The 27818-nt window shown below is 41.6% G+C and overlaps 1 protein-coding gene and 1 long non-coding RNA gene across 2 annotated transcripts in view; both read left to right on the top strand.

Annotated features, from left to right (window-relative positions):
• LOC309698973 overlaps nt 1–15563 on the top strand; it is a 31704-nt gene extending 16141 nt beyond the window's left edge. Inside the window, exons 2-3 of the long non-coding RNA XR_014274227.1 lie at nt 14909–15054; nt 15467–15563. This is a non-coding gene — a long non-coding RNA (uncharacterized lncRNA). The remainder of the gene's footprint in view (nt 1–14908; nt 15055–15466) is intronic.
• The window catches only part of LOC309698207 (uncharacterized protein), a gene marked incomplete at its 5' end in the record, with an annotated part of 316523 nt that overhangs the window by 77842 nt on the left and 210863 nt on the right, over nt 1–27818 (top strand). The window lies entirely within an intron of this gene.

Genomic DNA, 27818 nt, shown 5'->3' with positions numbered 1-27818 from the left:
TAAATCAGAAAACGTAAGAAAAGCAAAAAAATCTTTGCTGTAAGCCCTTGGCTATAAATTCCATCATACAAGTGAATAACACAAAGGTGTATAACAATCTCTAGCTCTTTAAGTGCCTTAAATACCAAGAGCATTTTCTTCCTGTCAACAAAAGACAAATAAATACACAAATATTGTAATAACTATTATTTGCATACAAACTTGTATTTTGTTGCTCTGTGTTACAGTGCTCAAAAATAACCTGCCAAAATATATCGAGGAGTCACACTATGTGGACATCACATTTTGGGTTGTGTTAGGAAATAAAATATATAATCTGTAGTTGTCTAGACCAAAATACTAAATTTTGCTCTACAAGGGCCACTGTTCTATCAAAATTTAAAACGAATGTGTCACGACCCGCAGAATCAGCAAGGCGCTGATCGTCATGTTCCTGTCTCTTGCTCTCTCTTTCTCTCTCTTTCTCTCTCTGTCTCTCCTGTTTTGCCGCGGTGGAACTCATGGTGGGTTAGGGTTACCTGGACCTCATCAAGACCAGCTCTTACTTAAGAGGGAAGAGATCTGCTGTTCGGCGCTGGATCGTTGTTAAACTCTCGTCAGTACCAAGTTCAAGCCTAGGTTTCTCGTGCCTGCGTGCTAGATATTAAGGTGTGTATCTTTGTACCTAGATTCCCTGGGCCCATCCCTGTGTTTCCCCAAGCGGTGTGTGGAAGGAGTGACTGGTCACTAGTGGAGAGAGATGTCAGAGTGGAGCGTGTGTGTGATTCCCCTTTTCCCCCAGAGCCCTGTCCCCCTCACATCTTGTATATAGCACTATCCCTGCACAGCCTGTAAATACACTTGGTGAAGAAATTGTAAATAAACTTTCATTGCTAACTCGCAACTCCGGAGTCCTGCATGTGGATCCTCAAGGTCAACCTGTGACAGAATGTCCTCATATGTGGATCTCTTTTTTTTAAGAAACAAAAATCAGGTAAAAAAAAACAACATAAAAATCTGGTAATTCTTTGTTTTTACATTCATCAGGTCCCAAATAGCAAAGAGAAATTAAAAATGCATGCCATGGAAGTATTCGGGTCTTAGAAGGTTAACCCAAAGTAAATGAATGTATACAGCATTGAAATATTGACTGCCCCCTCAGCCCTTTCATCATTTTGAACCCCCATCTATGGGGTTCAAAATGTCATTGAACTTAATGCTAAGTTCAACAACTTGAAGGATTTTTATATATTATTATTATCATATTATTATTATTATTTTTAATACTATTTTATGTTTTTGTTTTGTTTTATTTTTATTATTTTATTTGTCTTATTAGTATACATATTAATAGAATTTACAGAGCACTGAGGAAAAAATATTAAAGTCTCATCAAAAAGTGTATATTTTGTGGCAAAATATGAAGCCCAAAGTAAACTAAAGATGGCCTCCTTTGTCAGTAAAAGCTCTTGTATAAAGAATAGGTGGCTCAGTATAGATAGTGTAGCTAACAAAAGGCAGGATATGTTTGCCTCAGCTGGCTTGACAAAACCTAAATCACCAGTTGGACATAATTGACATCACATGGCTAAAGCCAGAAATAAATATTTTTAAACTGAAATATTTTTGAAGAAGATGTGGAGATTATTTTAATGTTAAGTGGCCAATCAAAGTAAATTTCCTTGAAATGTATCAAATGGTTATTCTTAGTAATAAATAATAGTTGAGTAATAATGATCTAACCTGAAATACCAGTGGTGCAAATCAGTCCCAGTGTAAGAAGGATATCAAGAAGGATCACAACATGTAATATTCCAAAGTTTCTATTATGACTGTAGAGTTTACTGCAGAGCTTTGTTCATTTCTATTATTAAATTACAATTCAGCAGCTTTACATAAAAAAGTATTACCTCAGCAGAACATGTATACTGCCCTTAGAATATATCATCAGGAAAAGAAATGTAGCCCTTGATTTTGAATCCAAAACATAACCTACTTGTGAAAAGGTTAGGTGTAAAGAATAGGTTAAAAGAAATCTGCCTTGACAGTGAAAACTTGAACATATCATACCAATATTCAATCGTTTTTACACACAAAACTACTCTTTGTATTATGTAGCCTTTGTCCACTAATCATGATGTCTTCTTACTTTTAATCCAAAAAAAGGCAAACAAACACCAATCAAAACATGCCTTTAACAAGACTATCTTTTATATTATCTTTTGATAAGACATAAATGTTAATACTTTCTCTGTTGCTCAAGGCCTTAACATTAGTGGTTTGCGTTAGTGAAATATTCTAATTTTCTTGGCTGGAGCAGTATCTCACAAGTGCAGATTGGCTCAACATAACTTCTTAGTGCAACTGACAGCTGATAACAGATAATTAAAGTTGCCATTGTTTTTGTGAAACAGTGCCACAGATTTGCTCAGACTTCCAAAACAAATACAGGTACATAAATTTCTTTGACTAACATTTGATGATTACGTTATTTGCTAAAATGCAAAACTAATTCATATGTAGAGATAAGATTTCTCCCTTTGTTTCTCAGTGCAACTGTTAACATGGAAGTGTAGTTGTGAACTGACAAAACTTTGTTATTTTTACTTAGAGCGCGTGACAAAGAGATAAATGGATTTCTTATCAAATATAAACAGGTTAATGTCTGTGCCAAAGTCTGTTATGTATTTAGTAAGTTTTGCCTGCAGACAAACAAAAACAATAACAGTGGTTTAGAATTCACAGGGCTGTTATTGTTAAACTTGAATCTGAAAGCTTGAAGTAATGTACCATTTGTTCTCACATTTGTTCACGTTGAATATTTAATTTGGAAGCACTTTTGGGACAGAGGTTGGATGAAAAAGCATTGCAAAGCTGATATCACAGGTGGCAGTATATTTCAGAGTGCACACAGACATCCTAATTTGCATTCAAATCACCACAGCAACTCATGAGAAATGTGTTTGCTTTGCAGCAGGTTGGTAATCCTTCTGTGCACCACAATTCCCCAACTTCCTTGTCAAAGCCAAGACAGAACAGGGGGGAAAAAGCAGATGCACTGGCTCTCTTCTAAAAGCAGAGTCACCAACCTCTGTTTCCCTCATTTGCCTCTCCTAACTGAGCATACACTAGATAGTATGTGTTCACTTATACACAGTCGTTGTCCTAGATCATTCATATAGTTCTTGTCCCCTTCATGGTTTGGTGTTGGCTTAGGGTTCTTTTCTGTTGCTCCTCTTCCCACCTACATATCTGTACAGCTTGGCCCAGCAGGGGAGACACACAACATGTCATGTCTATAAATTTCTTTGACTATTGTCGCAATTTGCCTTTGTAGAGTAAAAAAGGAAAAAGAAATTGGCTTGACCAAATAACTGAAAAAAATAAGTATCCTCTCCAACTGATAAGTCTGCCTTTGAACCTCTGTCTTTGTCCATCACTTGTTCTTCCTAGCGGTTTATATCCCGCGACGCAGGGTCCGCTATCTTGCATGCCTTCCTCCACTTCCGATCAAGGGCGTCTTCTGGTGTAACATTCACAGCCTTCATATCATCCTTGACTGGGTCCATCCAGCGCTTTTTTGGTCTTCCTTGTGGCCTGTTTCCATCCAGATCTAATTGCTGGGCTGTCTTTGCGATAGAATTTTTATCGCTACGGAAAAGATGGCCGTACCATCGGAGCCTCGCCTCTCGCATCTTGTCTGTGATCGGTGTCATTCCCCATTGTTTCCTGACATCTTCGTTCCTCGCTCGGTCAAGTCGTGTGAGACCCAGAGGCCACCTCAGCATCTCCATGGTGTGAAGAGCTTGTTCGTGTTTGGTCGTTGCTGGCCAGCACTCTGACCCGTAGAGTGCCACTGGGCGCACAATCGACTTATAGACTTGCGCCTTAAGATAGATTGGCATTCTCTTGTCACATAAGACTCCACTCACCTGATGCCACTTCCTCCACGCTGTGTTGACACGGAGTCTGGTGTCTGGTAGAGTTTCTCAGTCTGAGGTGACAAGGGACCTGAGGTACTTGGATTGGGCAACTTTAGTCAGCGGCTCGCCGTCGATAGTGATGGTACTGTTGGTCTGGGGGCCGCATTCAAGGTACTCAGTCTTCTTGATGTTCAGGCGCATGCCGTCTTTCCATGCTTGTGTTTGGGTTTGCAGGGCTAGGCAGTTTTCTGTTTCTGATAGGCACACATCATCTGCATACAGGAGGCTGGTGATTGCAGATCAGCCATCGCGGTGTCCATACAGAGGGTGAACAGCAGGGGCTAGAGGGCCGAGCCCTGGTGGACGCCAACGGTAATTGGGAAGGCTGGTGATGTTTCCGCTGAACATCGGACCTCGCTTGTGACATTACGGTAGAGCAGCTGAGTCCATTTCACATAGGCTTCCGGGGCACCATGAGTTCGTAATGATCGCTAAATCAGCTTGTGGGGGACCCTATTGAATGCCTTTTCCAGATCCAGGAAGACCATGTGCACTGTCTTGTTCTTTTCCCGGTGCTTTTCCATCAGCAAACGGGCTGCGTTTCTGCTTGTGTGTATGATTTTGTATGTTTCCTTTTGCAGTGTTTCAGACTCCTTCACAATTTTCCCACTTAAGCAGTCAGTTTTCTTTTTCCCAGGTTTGCTAACCCAAATTTTGATTTCCCACATTAAACAACAGCATTCCTCTGTGTTCTCACCTGCTCCTTTCACTCCATTCTCGTCTCCCACTTCAACAGTCCAATAGCCGGCAGTTCTCTTTCAGCTTTGTCCTGTATTCTTGAATTCTCTCAAAACTGGCAAATGTCAAACTCCAACAGTCTCCTCAAAAGTTCTCGTCACAGCATAGTGAATTTGAAGTTTGCTGGAAACACAGTGCCATTCATCCAATCAGTCAGGATGATGGGTTTGCTCTTCTTCTCCGATGCTGTTTGTCCACACTGCTGCTGCTTGTTGGGTCTCTTTGCTCAGGACTCTGCTGCTGTATCTTTATCTGTCATGTTTTTGCTCTTTGGAACTGCATTCCTAGTCTTCAGGGAGGAGTGAGAGCTCGCTTGTGAGGTTGAGGGACACATGGTGCTGTAAATAATTCAGCCAGAAACTTGGACTGAACGTTTCCAATGATGTTAAACTATAACTTTCTGCCGACCGCTGCATGTGGAAAATTGATTCAGGTCTGTTTTTCACCTGAAAGTGACAAAACTAAGACATTTTCATTATTATCATCACTGCTTAACCAACACACACATCTCTCTCTGTTTTTTGAACTCTCCTTTCTTAAAAGCAGAAAATGAGATTGTAATTGTTCTTGGCTGATAAACACAAAACCTTTTTCCTATGATTATTTTTCATCTACAATGTAAATTTTGTCTCTTTTTTTCCTTTACGATAGCTGGTGACCTGCAGAATCAACGGTCTCACAATTAGAGACAATGATGTTTACACAACGCACACACACACTGCGACGTCAGGCACATTGACACTCACTTTTTTCATCTGCGTAAATAAATCATATGGCTGGTGATATGTGCCATGGTGATCTATAAGTATGACCACAAGTTTATATAGTTATTTTTCAACCCAAGAAACAGAAACAGAAACATGATGCTGATGCTATGAACACTCTACACACATAAGTCAAGATCCAGGAAAACTGCTGCGCATATGAAAGACAAACTCACGGATACGCTACATACTCAAGTTATCATACTTCTATTTCACTCTCTTTGATAAGTTCTCAGCCAGCTCCCGATCTAATAATGTGCAGCTTGCGATGAGCTACACATCAGAAGAGACCGCAACGCAACCTCACACAGTGGTTGCGTGCTTTGCCCCACAGTGGCAAAGACTTCCACTTTCATATTCAATTCAGCTTCTCCATCATGTAGTTATCAGCTGTTTCATACAGGTTTCAGCATATTAGGTGTTTTCATAGGTATGCTCTATATCTCAGAAATGGCTCATATTAGGATGACAGTTTTTCAAACAGGTCAAGTGCCTCTATGCACGTCATTAGTTAAAATATTTACCTATATCACTTCACCTCATATGTCATTGTACCGAATTTGAGCAACCCTAAGCTTAATGCAGATTACTTTTAACAATTATCCACCTCAATTAAATCTATGGTCTGGAACACAGGCTGTTGTTGATCAGGGCAAGCTAAAGAATAATCTAAACATTTTGTGTCAGCAAGGGGTGGGGGAAAGCCATTCACCAGAGCATATTTTAACTGCTGCTGATGTGGGCTGGCCTTCTCCACACGCTCTTCAAGGCTGCTGTGTTTTCTGAAAACTTCTAACATTTGAATCTAAACATTTTACAGCAACCAATTTACCCTCAAAATCACAGGTTTGTATGAGAATATAAATATTTTGCGCTGCCGGGAGTGAATTCTTGCATGAATGTGCGGTTTCCCTGTGATGCAGTCTTACTTGCTCGGGAACCCATGATAACAACAACAGTTGGCCTCACAGACCACGTGCCTGACACAGACGTACACAAACAACACAAAATAGGCCTATAACTTTCCCCAGCCTGTGTGAACCCGCACGGCTGTTGAGCTCCTGGACTCGTGTGTACCCGCGCAGTCACCGAGCTGCACCTGCCTGCGTGAAACCGCACGGCATAGGCCCGCGTCAAACCGTGTGGCTACAGCGCTCTTCTTTGTACAGTACTTACTTGGTGTTGTTCTTGCATTAATCTCGAATCCCGTCAATCATCATCCAGCGAGGAGAAAAAAACAGACAGCTAATCCACCGGCCCGATGACGAATTTTCACGTCTCGGGACTTTACTGCAGGAACTTCTATAAGTCCTGGCTGACGTCTTTCGGCGTGTCTCTTTTTCTCCTCGGTGAATGTCAATTCTAGCGATCCGGTGTCGAAGGACCAATTAATGATAGGTTTGTAGTTTGAACCTATTCGCTGGAACGTTCAAGACAATTTAATTACACAGCAAAAGCAAGACACAAGTAGGCAAAGTTCTTCGTGTTACTCATGCATGAGGGAGAGAACCACGACAAGCGCCGTACCTTCGCTTGCCACCAGTTGCTCTCGTCCGCTCCCCCATAACATTGTTCTTTTATTGAGCTCATATGAATATACTTAGGTTCATTAACATAAGACGTCTACATACACACAAAGAGTACCTTGCCTGTGCGTTGTGTAAGTGTGTGTGTGTGTGTGTGTGTGTGTGTGTGTGTGTGCCATCCGCCTATCCCGCCCGTGGGCGGGATAGGCGGATGTGTAAATTCGTCATTACTGATTCCAGCGAAGTAATCTGACCAGCGCTGAAGGATGTCTCGGGGGTCTCACAGAACCTGCCCATCGGCTCCTTTGATTTGGACAACATGGTTTGTATCAAAATCCTGCTTTCCGCGGTGGCAGGCTTTGGCAAGTCGATAGATGTTATTGGCCCCCTCTGCGGTTTGGAGCTGGTCATAAAGATTTTGGTAGTGTCATCTTTTCACGGAGGCCACTGCCCTTTTTGCTGCCGATTTCAGCGAGCGCTATCGGGTGAGATCTTCATGCACTCGCAATCACCAAGTCTTATAGGCCAGCTATAAGGCCAGCCATTCCACCACCAGACCTGTTTCTCAATGTATTTTCTGCCCGGTTTTGTTGAACTAACGGTGTCCTGCGCAATGTTGTGGCTGTGCTCCCCCACTTCAGTCCACATCTTCTCAACAGGTTGGTCAGTGTTTACTGCAAGTGAGAGGAGCATAGTTGTCAGTTTCTCCTTGTGCTCCTTCACCTTCCACCATTTGAATCGTTTTGGTCCTGTCCGGAATCTGGGCAGCTTTGGCTTGACAATCTTCATATCCATGACAAATAGATGGTGCTGGGCGGCCACGGATTCATATGGAATTACTTTGGTGTCCGTGACCTGTTTGAGGTCGCCGAACCATCCAATAGTCGATCTGAGTTGCATGTCTGCCGCTGGTGTAGGTGGCTAGGTGCGATGGCCGCTTCTTAAAGAATGTGTTGGTAACGGCCAGATTGTGCGCCGCCGCAAAATCAAAGATACGTATTCTGTCGTCGTTCTTCACGCCGAGGCCTTGTCCCCCATGGCACTGTGGGTAGCCGCCCCTGTTTGATCCCACGTGGCTGTTCAGATCGCCTCCGATTAGAATGTGTTCATCTGGGGCAATGGTCGGTATGATCCTGTCCAACTTGTCCCAAAATTCATTTATCGTTTCATCGCTGCATCCAGTCTGTGGTGCATAGAAGGTCACAACATTAACGTCAGCTGTTCCTAGTTCGATTCTGATAGATGTTAATCGATCAGATGTTCACTCAATCTTATACGGGGATTGGAGCAGGTGTTTGCTGAGTGCGATGGCCACTCCATTCTTAGTGGCTCTCTCTCCGCAGTAGAAGAGCTTATATCCCTCTCCAATCTCTGCCGCTTTGCTTCCGGTCCATTTGCATTCTTGAACACAGGCTACGTCGATGTTCCTCTTCTTGAGTACCTGGGCCAGCTCTCGGCTGCATCCAGTCAGAGTTCCAATGTTGATTGTTCCGAATTGTAGATGAGCTGGCTTCTTTTGGTAGAAGTTTCTGGCTGGCATGTCTCTGTCTAGTTACCATTAGTTACCATCCTGCTTCCAGTAATCTTGAACCTGCTCTCTCCAGCCAGTATGCTCCCAAAGAAGAGAACTGAAACCCAGAAACCATTCTGTTCCCTTCCTGCATTGAAGATTGAGGCGCAACCCTCCTGAGGAGAGCCTGACCCTGGTGGCGGCCCCACCAACTGGGGTGAGTAGAATGGTGTCCTTTTTAAAGAGTTTTTTCTGGTGGCTTTCTCTTTCAACATGTCAGATAGTATGTAGCAGCTTGCACAGTTTATGCCAAAAACAAAAGCAGTTCAAGATCTCACACTGGACTGTGTCACCCTTTAACTGTTACTCTCAGGCTGTAGTCACACATAACTTTAGACTTTGTCACGGAGCTTCCCTCCATGAATGGGAAAAAAGTTATTCTCACTGTAATTGATTAAAAACTGCAAATATTGTAGTTCAAGTTTAACCTAGTTTGGGGTTTTCACTCTCAAACCAGTGGTCAGACAGAGAAAATGAACCATGAATTATAAGCCTCTCTTTGTTATATCGTCAAACTTGGCCAGTTCTCAGTTGTCTTGGGTATATTTGGCCCAAGGCTCACAACACTTTGACTTCCTCCGCCACAAGATTGTCTCCCTTTGAGGCTTCTTTAGGCTACGAACCTCCACTGATTCCAGTCCTGCTCCTTTATAAAACATCACCTCAGGTGATGTTGACAAATTTGAAGACGGGCAAAGGCTCGCTCTGCACCATGGACCAGAACCACGTGCACAGTAGGGCTGCCACGATTAGTCGACTAGTCACGATTATGTCGACTATTAAAATCGTCGACGACTAATTTAATAGTCGACGCATCGTTTGAAGCTTTGTAAGATCACAAAGGATGCAGGAATGAGTAGTAGGATTTAAGAGTGTAATAACGGACTGAAACAGAAGATGGCAGCACTGCATGTACAAGGATGCCAGCTGCCGTTAAACCCCGAAGAAGAAGAAGCTGTGTCCCAGAATTCATAGCGCAGCCCAGCGCAGTTGTCAACAATGGCGGCAGCTAGTTAGTTTTAACTTTACTCTTATTATTCTTTCTGGGTCACAAAATAAACGTTTAACATATTTTCAGGCGAGAATGTAGCTGTGTAAACCTCAAATATCTGCTCAGTTTATCAGGACACCACATATTTTCAAAAGCGCTTCGACGTTTTCGGAGACGTCTGTTACCCACTAGCTCGTTAGCTAGGCGGGGGCAAGGCTAACTAGAGCCGTGAGAACACCGGACTCCCGGCAAATCGTTTTCAAACCCACCGCCGTCTTTTGCTAGTCAGGTTAAACATATATATAAGTCACTTAGATAACTTAAAAATGTTATTGTTTGGCTTTCTTTAGTATTTTATTTGTTCCTGAGTAAATCGGTTTGGCTGAGATTAAAGTTATAGTTTTTGCACAGCTAAAACTGTCAAGCAGACAGCTGATTATCAGAAGTGTGAGACGCTGGAGAATATACTCCGGTGTCCTGTTATATTTTAGAAAGCAAGGAGTTTATTAAACTTCACCGAAACAATCTGCAAATTTCATTAAAAATTAATAAACTACCATCTTGTCTTTATTTTTAGTTAGCACAAACACTTCAAGCTGTAAGCTAATGATAGTTATATAAGACCAGATGCTGCTGGTGCAATAAGCTGTACGCTGTACGTCCAATGGATGATGATCTGATTAGTCGACTAATCGCAAAAATAATCGGTGACTAGTCGACTATCAAAATAATCGTTTGTGGCAGCCCTAGTGCACAGTCAAGGCCACCAGACCAAGCCTTATTAAATCCCAGTGATATCACTAGCCACAAGTCCTTGCTGTTTTTTGAACCTTGTGTAGATAAAAGTACTGAACTGCACTCAGTAAGTTATTTGGTTGTGAATTCAAAATCCAAATCTTTTGACCTAAATTCAGCTCATAACAGTCCCTGTAAACTAGCCGTGTATTGGTCCCTTACTAGCTTTCCAAGATTGTGCAATGAAGTGGCGACAGTTTCCATTATGAGTCAGTTAACACGCCTGCATTCAGGTTGTGTCTGGAAATTCTCTCTTGATTGTTTGTTTCAACTCTCTGCATTTTCGTTGTCATTTAAGAGGAGTAATTCATTGAAGTGCAACAAAGAAATAAGGAAGGAATGCAAGGTTACTGAGAATGTAAACCTTGGCAAACTATACTAGAAAAGGGATTAAATAAATCATTTAAAGCTAAATATGCATAATCTTGAGGTTGTGGTTTTAACAGACATGTGAATTCTTTTTTTTTGAATTGCGTAAAATTGCTGCAATTACCCTGTAAAAGTTCAGTGTATATATTGTTCATATGCATTATTCATTAGGATAAATACGAGTATGCAAAATTTTGAAAAACACATTTTTTAGTTGTCTCTTCTTTGTCATTTATACACAGTAAGAAGAAAATAAGCATGTTTGAACAACACATACTATAAATTAGTGTATAAATGTTGATGTGATGCTGTCAAGTACAGTAGCATTGAAGTACCTGCATACTTATGCTGTATCCGTAGGGTGTTGTTACCACTATGTCTTAAGTAAGCTAGTAAGCTTTAGGGTTGCACTATTTCTGATTTCCGCTATGATAACAATACATAGGCTATATATTGATACAGAGTACTTTCAGAATACTGTCCTGATGCCAGTGATAAATTATAGAAAATATACCAAGGGTTTAAACTAAGATTACTGCCATTTTAAGAAAATAATTAGCTCATTTTAAATTGATGACAGCAACAGGTCTCAAAAAAGTTGGGACGAGGCCATGCTTATCAATTTATAGCATTTGCTTTTGTCTACTATGTTGTATCTTTTGTTTCATGATCCACCAGATATTTTTAACTGGTGAAAGGGCTACCAGCCTCTGCTGTTTTCAGTCTAGAAGGACCGATCACTGCATACTGTGTTCAAGATCACTTCAGGAGATGTCAGAGAATTTTGAGACAAAGAAGAAACTGTCAACCTCAGATAAGAAGAAATTGGTTAAGATGTTCAGCAATAACCTAGGTTCAGGTGTTTCACAGAATTATCTGTGCAGCTTTACTTACTGTTTCCTGACTCACTTACTCCTAATTTCTCATATGGTCAAAATCGCTGATTCATACCACCAGAAAAAGTTATCATAGTTCTAATCTAGGGGATCTCCAGGGGATAAAAAAAATCACATTCTGACTCCAGCTTGTCGGTCCAGGTGAACCACCTCTCACCTAACTTAGACAGGCTGTCCTCCACACAGTCCGCATTCATAAAGTGCTTTACAAACCTGAACATTAAAACTAACAAGTGTTTCCTCCCGTTTAAGTGCAGCTAGCAGAACAACATAGAACAACTTAAAGCTAAAGAAACAGTGTTAAAAGGATAGTGTTACATCTATGTCCATTTTTGAGAACAGGATTCCATAATGTTTGCATTTACAATTTTATAAATTTTTATACAAATGCATTTACAATGCATTTATGTTTAGTGTTTCATTTCCTCATTAATACATTCCTGCAGTTTAAGTAAATGATAAATTTACACACACACACGTGCTTACACACACACATATGTGTGTGTAAGCGTGTGTGTGTGTGTGTGCGCAATATGTTGTTTCCATGACAATCAAACCATCAACAAAAATAGGCTTGGAGTGGTTCTAAGAGAGAAAGACAGAAAGTCAAACAGACAGAGGGAGCATCTCAGCATTCAGTGCTTGCTGTCACCACCATTAGAGTAAGACCAAACTTGCCTTCCCTGCAGTGCGGCACTGAAGGTTGCAGTCACCGACATGCTCTCGAAAGTTGCTCCCACCCCCCAATAACTCCCACAGGCCATATCCTAATACTATGTTGTGCCTTTTATCTCCACCCCCCACCAACTATTTTGCCATTCCCATTCTGTTGACTGCGACCTCCTCCCTCTTCCGCCTGCTTTTTACTGTGAAACAGAGCCCTTCTCAATCATACAGCGCTGTTGGCCTGCTCTTTATTTCACTCGTCTTTTTTTGTTCCCTCTCTTTCTCTCTGGCTGGAAGCTTATCTGAGAGGCTCAGCTGCTGGTCGACTGTCCACAGAGAACCCCGAACCACAACAGCAAGAATAACAAAAATAAATAAATAAAATACAGCAAATATAGCTACTCTTTGGCATGGCTTTATGGTAAATACTGAGACACTTCAACTATTTACCATAAACTGAATTTGAAATGTGAGACATAAGAAGTCCCCACTTTTTCCTCACATTTTTAATCAAATTGAGTCAAGGAGTGAGTTGAATGCTATATTTTGTTTTTTTATGGTGGGGAATAAAAGATTGCATCTGGCTGTTCAATAAAAACAAACACTTCATTTCTTTTTTTTTTAGCCATTGACAATTTGTTGCTATAGCACTTTATAACACTTTCAATTGTATTATAGTTAGAACTGATTCAATTCATAGTTAAACATTTAAACCTAAAAACATATCACATTTGTGACAGGCATGGGTTGTGAAAAACTGCAACCCCCCCCCCCCCCAAACAAAAAAAAAAAAAAAGAGAAAAGACCCCCACAAAACCTGGATTTTTGACTGGATTTGAGTTTTGACTGGCTGTACATAGGAAAACATATTTGTAAAAGTCTAGATATTATTTCATTCAAAAAAAGTTTGTGCATGCTCTAAGACCACTGAATGGTCTTATGGACCTTGCTTTGTGCACTGGTGTCATGTTTGACCTGTGATCAAAAAAAGGAGGTTGTACCATTCCCTGCCCCACTCCTTGTACGATTCACTACTAAAGTCAGGTGATGATAATGGAGTAAAATGAGAGCATGTAAGACTTTGCCTGAAGCTCAGAAAACATCTGTAAAACTGCTTTTGTGATATTTCTTCTATAACTGTGCCAAACGCTTTCTGATGACATTATACCATAGCGGTTAGCACTGTTGCCGCACAGCAATATGGTTCTGAGTTCAATTCCACCATCAGGCCGGGGTGTTTCTGTGTGGAGTTTGCATGTTCTCCCCGTGTTTGCATGGGTTCTCTCAGGGTACTCAGGGTCCCAGCTCCCACAGTCCAAAGACATGCAGTTATTGGGCATAGGTTGATTGGAAACTCTAAAATTGCCCATAGGTATAAATGTGAGTGTGAATGGTTGTCTGTGCTGTGTATGTGTTAGCCCTGCGACAGACTGGTGACCTGTACAAGGTGTAACCTGCATCTTGCCTTAAGACAGGGTAGGGATAGGCTCTAGCCTCCCCGTGTAGCCTGGTCTCAAATATCTATTTTAGACCCTACAGGTTAAAAGGATATAAATATTGTCATGTAAAGACTTTATTGTAAATATTTCATAAATGTATTTTAAAAAACGAGTTCAGAAGCATTAAAAAAGTGTTTAAAATCACAATAAATGGAAGTCAATCATAATTTAAGCATTCATGGAGTTAAAAGTTACAAGTAAACCAAAGATTTGTTATCTAATGTGAAACAAGGGAAAAAAAAACTTTGTATTTGCTGCAAGTTGTTTTACAAGTTCATTTTGGGTTGTCAATCTTGTATTTTCTTTTATCCCATTGGTTGATGTAAACCTATTGTCCAATCAGACGTAAGGAAGGCGGGATCTAAGCGAGGCGAAAGAAAAAAACACTAACTAAGCTAGTGAGAGTCGGCAGCGGCACATTACCGGAGGAGGTTGTATACCAGAGCTAATAGGAGAATAGTCAAACAATAGCCGTGGATGCAGTGTCTACGTTCCTGTTATGGACTGTTTTACCCTGTGACGATGGACCCAGAGGAATTCTCTGGGTCCTTCTGCTGTGGATAGGATTTCTGTGGGTTCGTCCCAGTGTACTCAGCAACCTGGGTATGCCGCTAATTCCAACCACGTTGCCGAGTGGAGGCCGCATGGTCACAAATCAAGCCTGCCCCTCAGCTTGCCCTTGCACTTAGCCCAGAGGATTTGTGAGTAGACCTGATCAGGTGCATTTTGTTTTCTGCTCGTTTAACAAGTGAAGCGGCCATTTGTGTGTTTTCAAAGGGACTGGGGTGTTTTTAAAGTAAGGACAGAGAAAAAAAAATTACAAAAACTTTAAGTTAAAGCTATGGAATGATTGATAAATGTAAATCTAAATAGACTTGAGTGTCTCAGACAATGCTATTCAAGCTGATGAGACAGGTATATTGATTTAATTTTATTGCAGACATGTTCTTTTATACCTTGAAGAGTCTGACCCAGTTTATAACTTTGTATAAAAGGCTGAGGATAAACTCATAGTAGTCCATTTATTGATGTAGATGCAGACTAAAAAAAAATTATAAATAAAAACACCAGCTTACTGCCTCTGTATTTTTTGACCCTGTAATTTCCTTCTCTGCGTCTCCTTCTCTGTTAGTCAATGTTATTGATGGTCCATTCGATGCCACAAAGGCACCGGGGAGGCTTTTTCATTACCATGCATTCAATATGTCATCAGGACAAAGACTTTTCTGAGAGATGATCCAGCCAGCACACCCACAGCTGTTTGGAATCTCTGAGGTGGTAGGTAGATCACCCTGCTTGTGTCATTTATTATAGTATATTTCACAGATATCATTATGAAAAATATGCAAAGTTTGCAGCAAATTGCAATTTAAGAATCATCTTTGGCATTTTATATTTGATTCAGCTAAAGGAATGCTTTTGTGACAGGTTTCTTGTAAGGAAATGCTTAAAATTTAACATTGGCTGTTTGATAAGGTGTTTCTTATTTGTAGATACAGTACTTGTACTGCGATTATGTTTTTATGACTCTTCCTTAATGTTCTATGTCTTCTATCTGTGACACCAAATATACCCATAGCTTTATCGGGTTGAAGCTCAACATTCAATGCTTCGGACAATGTTTTGAAAATTGTTGACCAGTAGGCTTTTAAAGTTGGACATGACCAAAACATATGTGTTAAATCTGCAGAGGGATTTCTACATCTCTCACAGCTTGCATCTATGTTTGGAAATATTTTAGTCAGCCACACATGGGTGTGCAGAAGTGAGACGGAAGTGAAGGTAAGTGACGGAAGTGACGGACGAGGTAAGCAACTCATGTTGTAACTGATGTCAGATGCCAGAGATTTTGGCAGAAATTTAAAGCGAATGGTAGTTTACATTTGAACAAATTCCTTTAAGCTTCAGTATTACCAAATACACTTATCAATTGTCTTATAACTAACAACATTTGTCTAAATCATCTCCAACACCCTGGAGAACAACGGGGAGAGTTTAGAGGCTCTCCAAGTTTACATTGATCAGTGCTTCCAGGATCTCGTGATGAAGAAGGCCCAGAGTGCAGCTTCCCCGGCCAAACCTGACACGCCGTCGTCGAAAAGACTTCGCCCAGCAGATTCCCCCAGCACAACATTGGCAGCCGGCAAAGATATTGTCGACATACTGGAGTCAATCGACCAACGATTGTCCAGTTTCGATGCAAGGCTGTCCTTGGTGGAGATTCTTCACCGGGAATTTAAATCCTTGCGACAATCCCTGGAGTTCAGCCAGCAGCAGGTGGAAACGCTCACTGCTGAAAATGCCACGCTAAGGGAGTCGGTGAAATGTCTCACAGACAATGCTTACTCAGCTAACTACGGATAAAAAGCTTAATCAAAACCCACCTGAAGCGGCTTCATCCAGAAGGGCTCCTTTGCTGTGTATTAACTTCAGACCAGATAAGAATCTGCTACACCCTTTTCATATCCACTCACACTAACTTGCATTAACATCTGTTTAACTTACCAGTATCATATCGCATCTTAAATGTAATATCATAGCAAAATTTACGCCGTCACTCTCCGCCAATCGTTTAATTGGAATGTTTCCGTTTTTTTTCTTCTCGTTTTTTCCCCCTCTTGTTTTTATGCCGCTCACCCTTGTCCTTGGTTTTTTTTCTTTTTTCTTTTCTTTCTCTGCTTCAATCACCTGCTTCCACACTCATCCACAAATAACATCCTTTATTTCGACACATACGCACAGCACGATCATGCACAATCATGCGCTCAACGGCAGCACATTTGCATCAGTCAGACAGTGCACACAGACCTATAGGATACACACACTTAAGCCAAGCGTACTCATATTAGTAAATATGCACACACATAGTCAAACTCAGGGAGCATCTCGCCACACATTTTTTCTCTCTTTATTTACAAAAAAGTGATGTATTCTCTCCACCTGTCTAAGCGACACACACAGCGTACACCCCTAGTTATACACAGACATCTATGGGTGCACTAAGGTTTGTTACATGGAATATAAATGGAGCTAGCTCCAGAGAAAAGAGGTTAAAAATATTTAACCAACTCAAAAAACTACAGGCAGATGTTGTCCTTTTACAAGAGACCCACAGACCTCTTAGAGGTTCAAATGAACTTAAAACACCTGAGTTTCCTAATGTGTTCTTAGCTTGTTATAATTCTAGACAAAGGGGAGTAGCAATTTTAATACATAAAAATATTAATTTCACAGTACTCGATACAGTTATAGATCCAGAGGGCAGATTTTTAATCATTCAACTTTCATGGTTTTTTCAGTACACTCTCTGAACACTAAGATGGCACACTTGTTCTTGGAGGCGACCTCAACCTTGGACTAAACGAAGAAATGGATAGGCTCAATACAGCGGGAACTCAGCGCAATTGGCAGTCCACAAATATAATCAAACAGTATATGAGCGACTTTGGTCTTTGCGATGCATGGCGCTCCCTTCACCCCACCAGTAAGGAATATACTTTTTTCTCACATGTTCATCACTCCTACTCTCGTCTGGATTATTTTTTGGTCAGCAGCTCACTGCTGAACGACATTTCAGACACTGAGATTCACCCTATAGCTGTCAGCGATCATGGTCCTGTATCTTTAACACTAATGCACAAGAATAATACTACGCCAAGTAAAAACTGGAGATGAAGACTTTATTAAATATTTTTAAAAAGAGTGGACTTCATATTTATAATGACAGTCCCGGAACTTCAGCATCTGTTCTATGGGAAGCAGGGAAAGCTGTGATGAGAGGTAAAATAATTTCTTTCTCATCACATAAAAAGAAAGAAGAAAACAAAAATATTCAGGAATTAGAAAAAAATATTAAATCACTAGAAGAAGCCGACGCGTCCCACCAAGATCAGAAAACATTGAACAAAATACGCAAAACAAAACTAGAATTAAATGAGATAATTGATAAAAAAACAAAATTCTTAGTACAAAGACTACGCTTACAAAATTATGAACATGGTAATAAATCCGGTCAATTTCTAGCAAACCAGCTAAAAATAAATAAAGAAAAAACAACTATATGTGCTGTTCAAGATTCATCTGGAAACACAGTATATGACCCGAAACAAACAAACAACATTTTCAGGGATTTCTATAAAAGATTGTATTCACCACAAATAAACCCATCTAAAAAGGAAATTGATCAGTTTTTAGACAACATAACTCTTCCAAAATTAGACACTCAAGCAATGGCAATGGATTCGCCACTGACATCAGGTGAACTCCAGGAAGCCCTGATAAGTATGCCCAATAATAAGGCTCCAGGTCCAGACGGCTTTCCTGCAGAATTCTACAAAGAATTCTGGACGATTCCAGCACCAGTTTTTTACAGAACGTTGTTGGAAATCAAAGAAAAGGGCAGACTTTCATCAAATATGAATTCTGCAAACATTAATCTCCTGCTAAAACCAGGCAAAGACCCTGTATATCCCTCAAGCTATCGTCCAATATCCCTTATAAATGTAGACCTTAAAATAATCTGCAAAGCTCTCTCAAAGAGACTAGAGAAAATAACCCCCCTCTTAATTCATCCTGACCAAACTGGTTTCATAAAAGGTAGGCACTCATCAACAAATACACGTAGATTACTTAATTTGATAGACTACTCATATAGTAAAAACCTTGAAACTACAATATTTTCTTTAGATGCAGAAAAAGCATTTGACAGAGTTAACTGGAAATTTCTATTTGCATCTTTACACAAATCTGGTTTTGGATCCTCTTTAACTGGTTAAAAATATTATATAATTCTGCAACAGCTTGTGTCAAAACAAATGACCAAAAATGCTTCAGCTTCTGTCTCCTGAGGGGCACCAGGCAGGGATGCCCACTTTCCCTTTCACTGTTTGCAATTTTTATTGAACCACTAGCAGCAGCAATTAGACAGAATTCAGTAATTAAGGGCATAAAATGCAAGAACGTGGAACATAAAATCAGCCTTTATGCGGATCCAACGACATGAATCCTTCAAAAGCGTCAACATCAGCTCTTCTCTGACAGCATGGTGGGAGTTTCTAAAATTGACGGAGTCTTCATTAATCCCATGCAAACGTACACCTATCTGGAACAACCCTGACATATTACAAAACAATAATATGATAAACTTTTCAGGTTGGAGTGGTAAAGGAATCAAATATTTAGAACATATATTAGAAGGAACAGAATTTATTTCATTTGACAGACTAGTTACACAATATGGGATCAACAAGAAAAGATTTTTAGAATATCAACGAATTAAATCCATAGTAAAAAATAAATTTAAACCGGGTCAAGTTGAACTACAAACACCACCAAGTGTGGTTCAATTTCTTACTCTTAATACTCCCAATTACTTTCCAAAATATACAGAATGCTTTCTAAAACAGATGAATCAATATCACTTTCTATTGCAAAATGGGAAGCGGATTTATCAGTTAATTTAGACCAAAACTTCTGGTCTCAGATTTGCTTAAAAACCTTTCATCTAATTAGAAATCCCAGTCTTCAATTAATTCAATACAAAATACTACATTTTGTATTGTGCACTAAACAGGTCATCGGATGTTCAAGATGCGCTTTACGTCTACCAACAACTGCTCACACTGCCAAACCAATTCACCGGACAATTATATCCACGCTCTTTGGTTCTGTCCATCTCGCGCCAAGTTTTGGCGCGAGATGTGAAGACTTATCAAAGTGTGTGAAATGTAACATTCCAACTTCCCCTTTAGTGTGTTTGTTGGGCAGCTTAGATAATGTCACTACAGATAAGAATATAGCCCATATGGTTTTCACTGCCCTATGCATAGCCAAGAAAACAGTCCTCATGAACTGGTAAAATAAAAATAATCTTAATTCCAACCAATAAAGAAATTATCTATTAGATTACATTAGTCTTGATACAGCCTCTGCCACCACATCAGATCAATTGCTCTGGGTTCCTTTGATCAGCTCCATCACCTAGTGGGGGTGGGGGGTCATAGTTTAGTCCCACCTTCGCTGTTGTGATTGGTGTGGGGGTAGGGACAGGCTTAGGGCGTCGGGGGGTTCCCCAGGAGCATCTTCCTTGGAGGGCTCAACCCGGGGTAGCGGTCATGGCCTATTAAGGGCTCTGTTGGCTCTTAGGTGGCGGTTTCCTCGTGGCTGCGTGCAGCGGGGCAAGGGGAGGGTCTGTGCTGACGGACGTGGGTTACTGACCTGGTAGCCTGGCTGCCCCTGGGTGGGTCCGGGACGGGCGTGAGGCGCTCTTGGGGCGCTCCGTCTCTGGGCTGGGGCCCTGGCTGGGCCTCGGGGGCTTGGGTCCTGGTTGGTGTGTTGCTGGGGTTATGGGCGGGTGGGTGTATGGGGGCCCAGTCCTGGCGCAGGGTGCCGCCGGTGCATCGAGCCACCTGGGGGGCTCTTCAACTGGTGGGGGAGGTTGTTACATCTTGCAGGAGCGCTCCTCTCTTCAGGAACTCACTCTGCAGGAGGGGGAGATACAGGAGAGGTGGAGGAAGATCTCAGCCTGGGCGTCTGTTGTCTTGTGTAGTCTGGAAGATGAGTGGATGACGGGGTGGGTGCAGTTTTCTCTGAGGTGGGGTCGGGCGGCGCTGCTGTACTGGGCCCCGGTCCAGATGGGTCTGGGCCCCCTTTCCCTGGCGGGTTGCAGAGTATGGGGTGCCTACTGGGGTCAGCGGGGGAGCTGGCCCCAGGGAGGGGTCACTTGCCCCTCCCTTCCTTCCCTCCCCATCTCCAGCTGCCTCCCTCTTCCCGCTCCATCACAATCACCCACACATGCAGGGCCTTGGGGTAAAGATGTGTCACCAGGGTGCAGGGGAGGCATCCCCCTTCTGTCTCCTTCTGGCTCCCTGTGCCTCAATTTTATCTCACAACTTAGACATTCACATTACTCACACTCTCATAACACGTACATATAGAGCAGGGCGATATGGCCAAAAATATTTATCACGATATATATTTGAAAATTTGCGATAACGATATAACTGACGATATAATTGATGCGAGACAAAATACAACTCCACAACATTACTAGCGCAAAAAGACAACCTTCCATTTATTTTCACTTAAACAAGAAGCTGGTTTTTATGTACATTAAAGCTTTATAAAAATGTAACAGTGCAAATGCAAATTCCTTGCTGAAAGCTTAACCAAAAGGCATTTCCAGTAGAAATGGGCTGACATATCCTGAGCATAACCATGTATAATATCCACTGAAGTTAAAAAGAGGTTATAATTCCCTCGAAGCACAGGCAGACGCAAGTGGTTTTCTGTCACTGGTTTATTTGAAGACTTCTCTCCAAAGCCACCGTGAAAACTATACAGCATTAACAAAATAAAACTCAGCATAAGACACAGCAGTAAAAACACTGTACAACAAACACGATAAATAAATAAATACCTCGTTGGCTGCATGCTGCAAAAAGGGAATTAGCCGCCGTTCTTCTGAGGTTTCCTTTAACCGTGTGTAGTCAAAGTCCACTTAACATGTCTTTCAATAAAAACCATCCTTTCTGCGCGCTTACAGGTGTTTTTCTTCGTTCTACCCAAAGAGGAAACTAGCGCAACTTGTAAGCGAACTTGACTTTCAAAATAAAAGCACCAAAACGTTGACTACAAAAAACAAACAAAGTAATGTACAGCTTAAATAATTTACAATCATGACATGGATCTTGACGAGATAAAGAAATAATCCAAATTATATACAATGTCATCATGCCAACAGTTACACTCCCACCAAATCACACAAATCTTTACGTGGGATTTCCCTAATGAAATAGTCTCTCCAAACAAGCATTTCTACTTATCACCAAAGACTTCTCATTATCAACCCTTTGTCAGGTAACTTCCAGCAAATAACCATTTAGTCTGCTTCTAAGAGAGTAACCACTCTTTGAACAGGTCTCTCAAGAACAACAGTTTTAGCTGTGTGGCTCCCTCCTTTGTCATGTGTATCACTGACGTGCAACTTTATTCTCCTCACTCGATTATCTGATCCTGGATAAACTTCTGTGACTCTAGCCATCTTCCACTCATTGCGTGGTGCCAGATCATCTTGTAGAAGGACAATGTCGTCAACCTTGATGTTCCTTCTGTTCTTCCGCCACTTTTGTCGCTCTTGTAAATTTAGAAGATATTCTTTCTTCCATCGAGTCCAAAACATATTAGCCAAACACTGCACTCGACGCCATCTTTTCCTAAGATAAACATCTTCTTTGACAAACTCTCCAGGCGGGGGCAGAATGATCTTGGACTTCATTGTTAAGATGTGGTTTGGAGTCAATGGTTCAAGGCCTGATGGATCATTCAAATGTTCAGTCGTGAGTGGTCTGCTGTTGATGATAGCCATGACCTCATACAGAAAGGTTCTCAAGGAGGTGCAGTCAAGCCTTTGAGATGACTGATCGAGAATAGCGGTAAGAACACTTCTTATAGTCCTTATTTGACGCTCCCAGACACCTCCCCTATGGCTTGCTGTTGGAGGGTTCATGAGAAATTCACATCCTAGAATCTTAGCCTTTTCTTGATCCATTCCCTTCATTAACTCCATGAACTCTCTCCTAGCACCAACAAAATTTGTTCCTTGGTCGGATCTTAGCTGTCGAACATTTCCTCTTATGGCTATGAATGCCCTTAAAGCATTGAGAAATGCATCAGTTGTCATGTCATCAACCACTTCTATATGTATGGCTCTTGAACATAGACAGGTAAACAAAAGACCATATCTTTTGAGAGTCTTTCTTCCTTCCTTAACATAGATTGGACCAAAGCAGTCCATGCCAACGTAGGTAAAAGGCGGTGTTGTTTCTGTCCTATCTTGTGGCAAGTCACCCATTTTTTGCTCTTCAGTGGATCTTCTGTACTTCCTGCAGGTCACACATTTAAAAATATGTGATGAAACTGCACCGCTACATCCCAGGATCCACCAACCATTTGCTCTCAGTTCGTTCATTGTCATTCCACGTCCTTGATGATGGATTCTTTCGTGAAAATGCTTGATTAGTAAAACTGCTACGTGGCTATTTTTTGGCAGAATTGCTGGGTGCTTCACATGAGGGTGCAACGTGGCTTGACTTAAACGTCCTCCCACTCTTAAGATCCCTTCTTCATCCAAGAAAGGATTTAACTTGCACAGTGGACTGTTTTCAACTATTGTCTTTAGCTCCAAGCTCTTTATCTCATCTGAGAATGCTTCTTCCTGAACCAACTTGACAATCACAAGTTCTGCTTCTTTTCTCTCCTCTAGACTTGTGCTATCACTTGTTCTTTGCTGAATACCTTTGTGCATTCTGATGTATCTTTTCAGTCTGGCAACTGCTCTCGATAACCTTGACCAGTCAGAGAATTTCTTGAAGTTATCCAACAATGATTTGTCTTCCTTTGACTTTGTGTTACACACAATCAGCTTGCGGAGTTCAGGATCATCCTCCTTGATTTCACCCACCTTGCATTGTCTGCCAGGAAGTTCTTTTTGCCAAAGAAATGTTGGGCCGGTAAACCAATTTGAGGTCCTAAGCCGCTCTGCAGTCAAACCTCGAGAAGAATGATCAGCTGGATTATCTTCTGAAGCGACATAACCCCATTGTTCAGGGTTTGTACTTGACTTGATCCTCTGTATGCGATTTGCTACATATACCTGAAACCTTCTGGCGTCGTTGTTTATGTAGCCAAGAACAACAGTGGAATCTGTCCAGAAGAATTCCTGAAGATCCTGGATTTCCAGTTCACTGCGAAGCATGTCGCTGGTTCGGGCTGCAACAACTGCTGCAGTGAGTTCCAGTCTTGGTATCGTAGTAACACTGATTGGGGAAACTCTGGATTTTCCCATTACCAAAGAGCAATGTACTTCATCAGATTCACTGATGGCTCGCAGGTAAGTACATACACCATATCCTGAGAAACTGGCATCTGAAAAATGGTGAAGTTCATACCTTTTGACATTACCAAAATCAGAAGGTAAGAAGGATCTTTTGACTTGCATGTTAGTCAGGTTGGGAAGGTCTCTAATCCAGGACTCCCACTGAGGTTTTAGGATTTCTGGAAGCTCCTCATCCCAGCCAATCCTTTCTTTACACATTTGCTGGAGCATTTGTTTCCCTACAAGGACGAAGGGTGCGATGAATCCCAAGGGGTCATATATAGAGGCCACAGTAGAGAGCACACCTCTTCTTGTTAGTGGATTGGATTTCACTTGAACTCTGAACTTGAATGAGTCAGACGTGACGCACCACTCTACTCCAAGAGCTCTTTCCATATGTGGTAAGTCCAAAGCCATGTTCAAATCCTTGATTGTGGCACGCTCTTCTTGTGGAATGGTTGCCATGACATTCTCGCTGTTGGAAACAAACTTATGCAGTCTCAATCGTCCGATACTACAAAGCTCTCGTGATTCCTTGACAAGCTGGATGGCTTCCTTCTCAGTCGGAACACTTGCCAATCCATCATCTACGTAGAAATTCCTTTGGATGAAATGTATAGTTTCTTCGTTGAACTGACCTTGTCCTTGAGTTGCCAGATGTTTTAGGCCAAAATTGGCACAGCCAGGCGACGAGGCCGCTCCAAACAAATGAACCTTCATTCTGTAAACTGATGGTGAGGTTTCCAAGTTGCCATTCTCCCACCATAGGAATCTCAAATAATCTTGATCTTCCCTTTTGACATGAAACTGGTGGAACATTCTCTCAATGTCGCACATGATTGCAACAGAACCTTTTCGAAAGCGACAAAGGACACCCACCAATGTGTTCGTTAAATCTGGACCAGTGAGTAGATGGTCGTTGAGAGATGTTTCTTGGAATTTGGCAGAGCAGTCAAATACCACACGTATTTTCCCTGGTTTCTGTGGATGATAAACCCCATGATGTGGAATATACCAAGCCAATTTCTCATCATTTTCTTCATCAGAGACCTTCTCTGCATCACCACATGAAATGATGTCATTCATGAAGCTTACGTAGTCTCTGTAGTACTGTTGGTCTTTCTTTAGTCTCCTTTCCAGGCACTTCAAGCGATGTATGGCACATATCTTGTTGTTGGGTAATTTAGGCCTGTCTTCTTTGAATGGCAGTGGCATTTCAAAGTGACCTGTATCATTTTGCACAATGTTTTTTCTCAACTTTGTCAGGAACTTGAGATCATCTTGAGACACAATATCATCTCCAGTTCTTTCTGAGAAGTCTGATTCCAAGACCCTTATGATGTCTGAAGGAGTTACTTCCTTCACTTTGGTTTGGCTCACATAATGCACTACCCTTTTGAGGTTGACCGAAGACTCAACATCTGGTATCACTTGTCTCACTACTATGCGATGACTGATTCCGATTGCGTCCCCATAATCAACACAGGGGTTTCCATTACCAACAATACTCCATCCAAGGTCTGTACGTTGTGCATGAGGCTCGTTCTCTTTGCCAGACACAACTTCTCTCGGAAGCAGGGCTTGTGAACAGTCATATCCGATAAGCAGACCCACGTCACAGTCCTGCAGAGGTGCAATTTCTGACTGTAAGTGTACTAGATGGGGCCACGCTTCTGCAGTTTCATTGGTTGGGATGTGAGTTCTGTTAGCTGGGATGAAATCACGCGTGTACACTGGTGGTAAGGAGATTCTCTTGTTGGAGTAAAAGCCACGGACTTGTAGGTTACTTACTCTTAGAGAACTCACCACTGTAGTTCTTGACGTCATGGTAGAAAGCTTAAGCTTGACTTGCTCTCCATTTGTCTGTAAGGTTTCTGCTGCTTCACTCAACACAAATGTTGTGTCACTCTGCGAGTCCAATAAAGCATACACAAGGACTTCTTGTGCTGGTTGTGTTGTGCAGGAAAGCCACACTGGAACTATTGCAGCTGTTTGCATTTTAGCTCCATGAAGCATTACTGTATTTGAAGTAGCAGTTCTGGTCATTTCGTAATCCTGTGCTAGTTGTACTTCTTCATGAACCTCACTCGAAGTTCCATGATTCCGATTTTGCTTGGCCTGTGGTGGTTTTTGCTTCTCTTTGGTTCGTTCTTCGTGCAAACAAGTAGGATGACGCTTCTGGCACTTGTCACAAACACTCCTACTGATGCAACTCTTTGAGTGATGACCGTACTTCAGACAACCAAAGCACAACTTTTCCATTTGAATGAATTTAATTCTATCACTAACTGCTTTCTCCCCGAACTTCCTGCATTGGTGCAATGTATGCCCAGTCCTTTTGCAGAAAAGACATGTATCAGCATATTTTTCACTGGAACTTGTGATGAGTGTCTTTGCTGCAAAGTTGAAATGTCTTGAGGATTTGGTTTTTTCAGTTTCATCTTGTTTCAGTGCCTGCAGCGATGTGAGAGGGTTGCAAGCAATTTTCACCTCTCTTGTCAAGAACTTCACAAATTGGCTGAAGGAGGGAAATTGATTAGTCGCTTCTTCTATTTCAATAACTTGTCTATTCCATCTTGCTGTTAGCCAATCTGGTAATTTTGACACAATTTTTCTGTTTTCATTACAGTCATTCAAGATTTCCAGTGCCTTAATATGGACCATGGCGGCTTCACAACTACGGAGAAAGTCAGAAAACTCTCTGAGTTCAAAGCTGTCCTTGGAGCCTATCTTGGGCCATGTCTGAAGCTTATCTCTATATGCCTTTGCAATCGTGAATGGGTTTCCGTATCTTTCCTCCAAAATCTCAACTGCGGCAGCATAGGCTGATTCAGTTCCAAGAAGGAAATAGCCATCGATTGCTTTCTTAGCTTGTCCACTTACATACCGGCGAAGGTAGTAGATTTTCTCCTTATCTTGAATGCTCTTCTGGTCAATCAGCGTTTCAAAGGAGATTTTCCAATCACTGTATTTCAATGGATCCCCACTGAATACTGTAGGTTCAGGAATTGGAATTCGGTTGGCACTTAAAGCTCCTGCCAGCACTTTGACAAGTTCTGCAGTACTGTCATTTGAAGAAGTGGTCACAACTTGTGGTGCAGGAGGCATACACTGGGGCAAAGAGCCTGTGGAAGCACAAAGTTTATTATCCACTACAACCTCAGGTTGCAGTACGTCCTTTTGCTCTTCCTCTTTGTCATTCTCTTGATTGTACACCAGCATTCTCGCCCTTGCTGCACTGAGATCCTTCATTGCCTCCAGATGCTGTAATTTTCTCCGCTTTTCCTCCAGAGTCCTTTGTAGAGCTATGTGCTCTTCCTCTAGTTGAGCCTTAATTTTAGCTTCTTCTTCCTCTCTCTGCATTCTTCGTTTTACCTCTTCTGCCTCTCTTTCTAACCGACGTTTTACTGCTGCTGCCTCCTGCTCAGCTATCTTTTTCTTAGCTTCGGCTTCTAGACGCTCGATCTCTAACTGTTCTTTTTCTTGTTCTTGTAACACTTTAAGAACAGCCTGACTTGCAGCAACATCAGCAGCAGCATCTTGTCGCCTTGCAGAAGACCTGCTTGAAAGTACTGAGGTGCCTTTCAAAATGGAAGCAACAGAACCTGAATTGCAGGTGCTTGAATTAAAGAGAGAGCCTGCTTCTGGCCAGTCTTGCTCCTCCTTTTCTGGAGACCTTCCATGCAACCTACTTGAGGCTCTGGATGCAACAAATGTAGAAATCTCTACACACCGATCCACTCTACGACGCGTGACCTGGTCTGGAGCAGAGATCTTTCGTAGCTCTTCATAGACACGCTGGACATCTGCAGAAAGACCTGTGACATCACTTATAATGTCATTAAGCAAGTCCTCAGATAAGGTCTCTGTTGTCTGTGATAAGGATTGTCTTGCAGATTTAACTTGTGTTTTCCATTTGTCATATATATAGTTAAACCTTTGCTGGAGTGCTTTAATTTTCTCATCTTGCATTTCTTTGCCTTTCTCTGTTAGAGTTCTGATTCTTTCACTTCGTCTTGGCTGCTGCGCTTCCTCTTGCTGAGCTTCAGCACCATGCACTTGACCTTCTTCAGACTGATCTTGAAAGTCTGCACTGTCACTAAACTGAACTGTAGGCTCGCTTGGTTCTGACATTTTACAGCACTTCTTAATCAACCCACTTAGAAAT

The sequence above is a fragment of the Aulonocara stuartgranti genome (assembly GCF_965226115.1).
Source record: "Aulonocara stuartgranti genome assembly, chromosome: 22".
Lineage (NCBI taxonomy): Eukaryota > Metazoa > Chordata > Actinopteri > Cichliformes > Cichlidae > Aulonocara > Aulonocara stuartgranti.
Note: the sequence above shows the minus strand (reverse complement) of the source record. Positions and strands in the feature narration are given on the sequence as shown.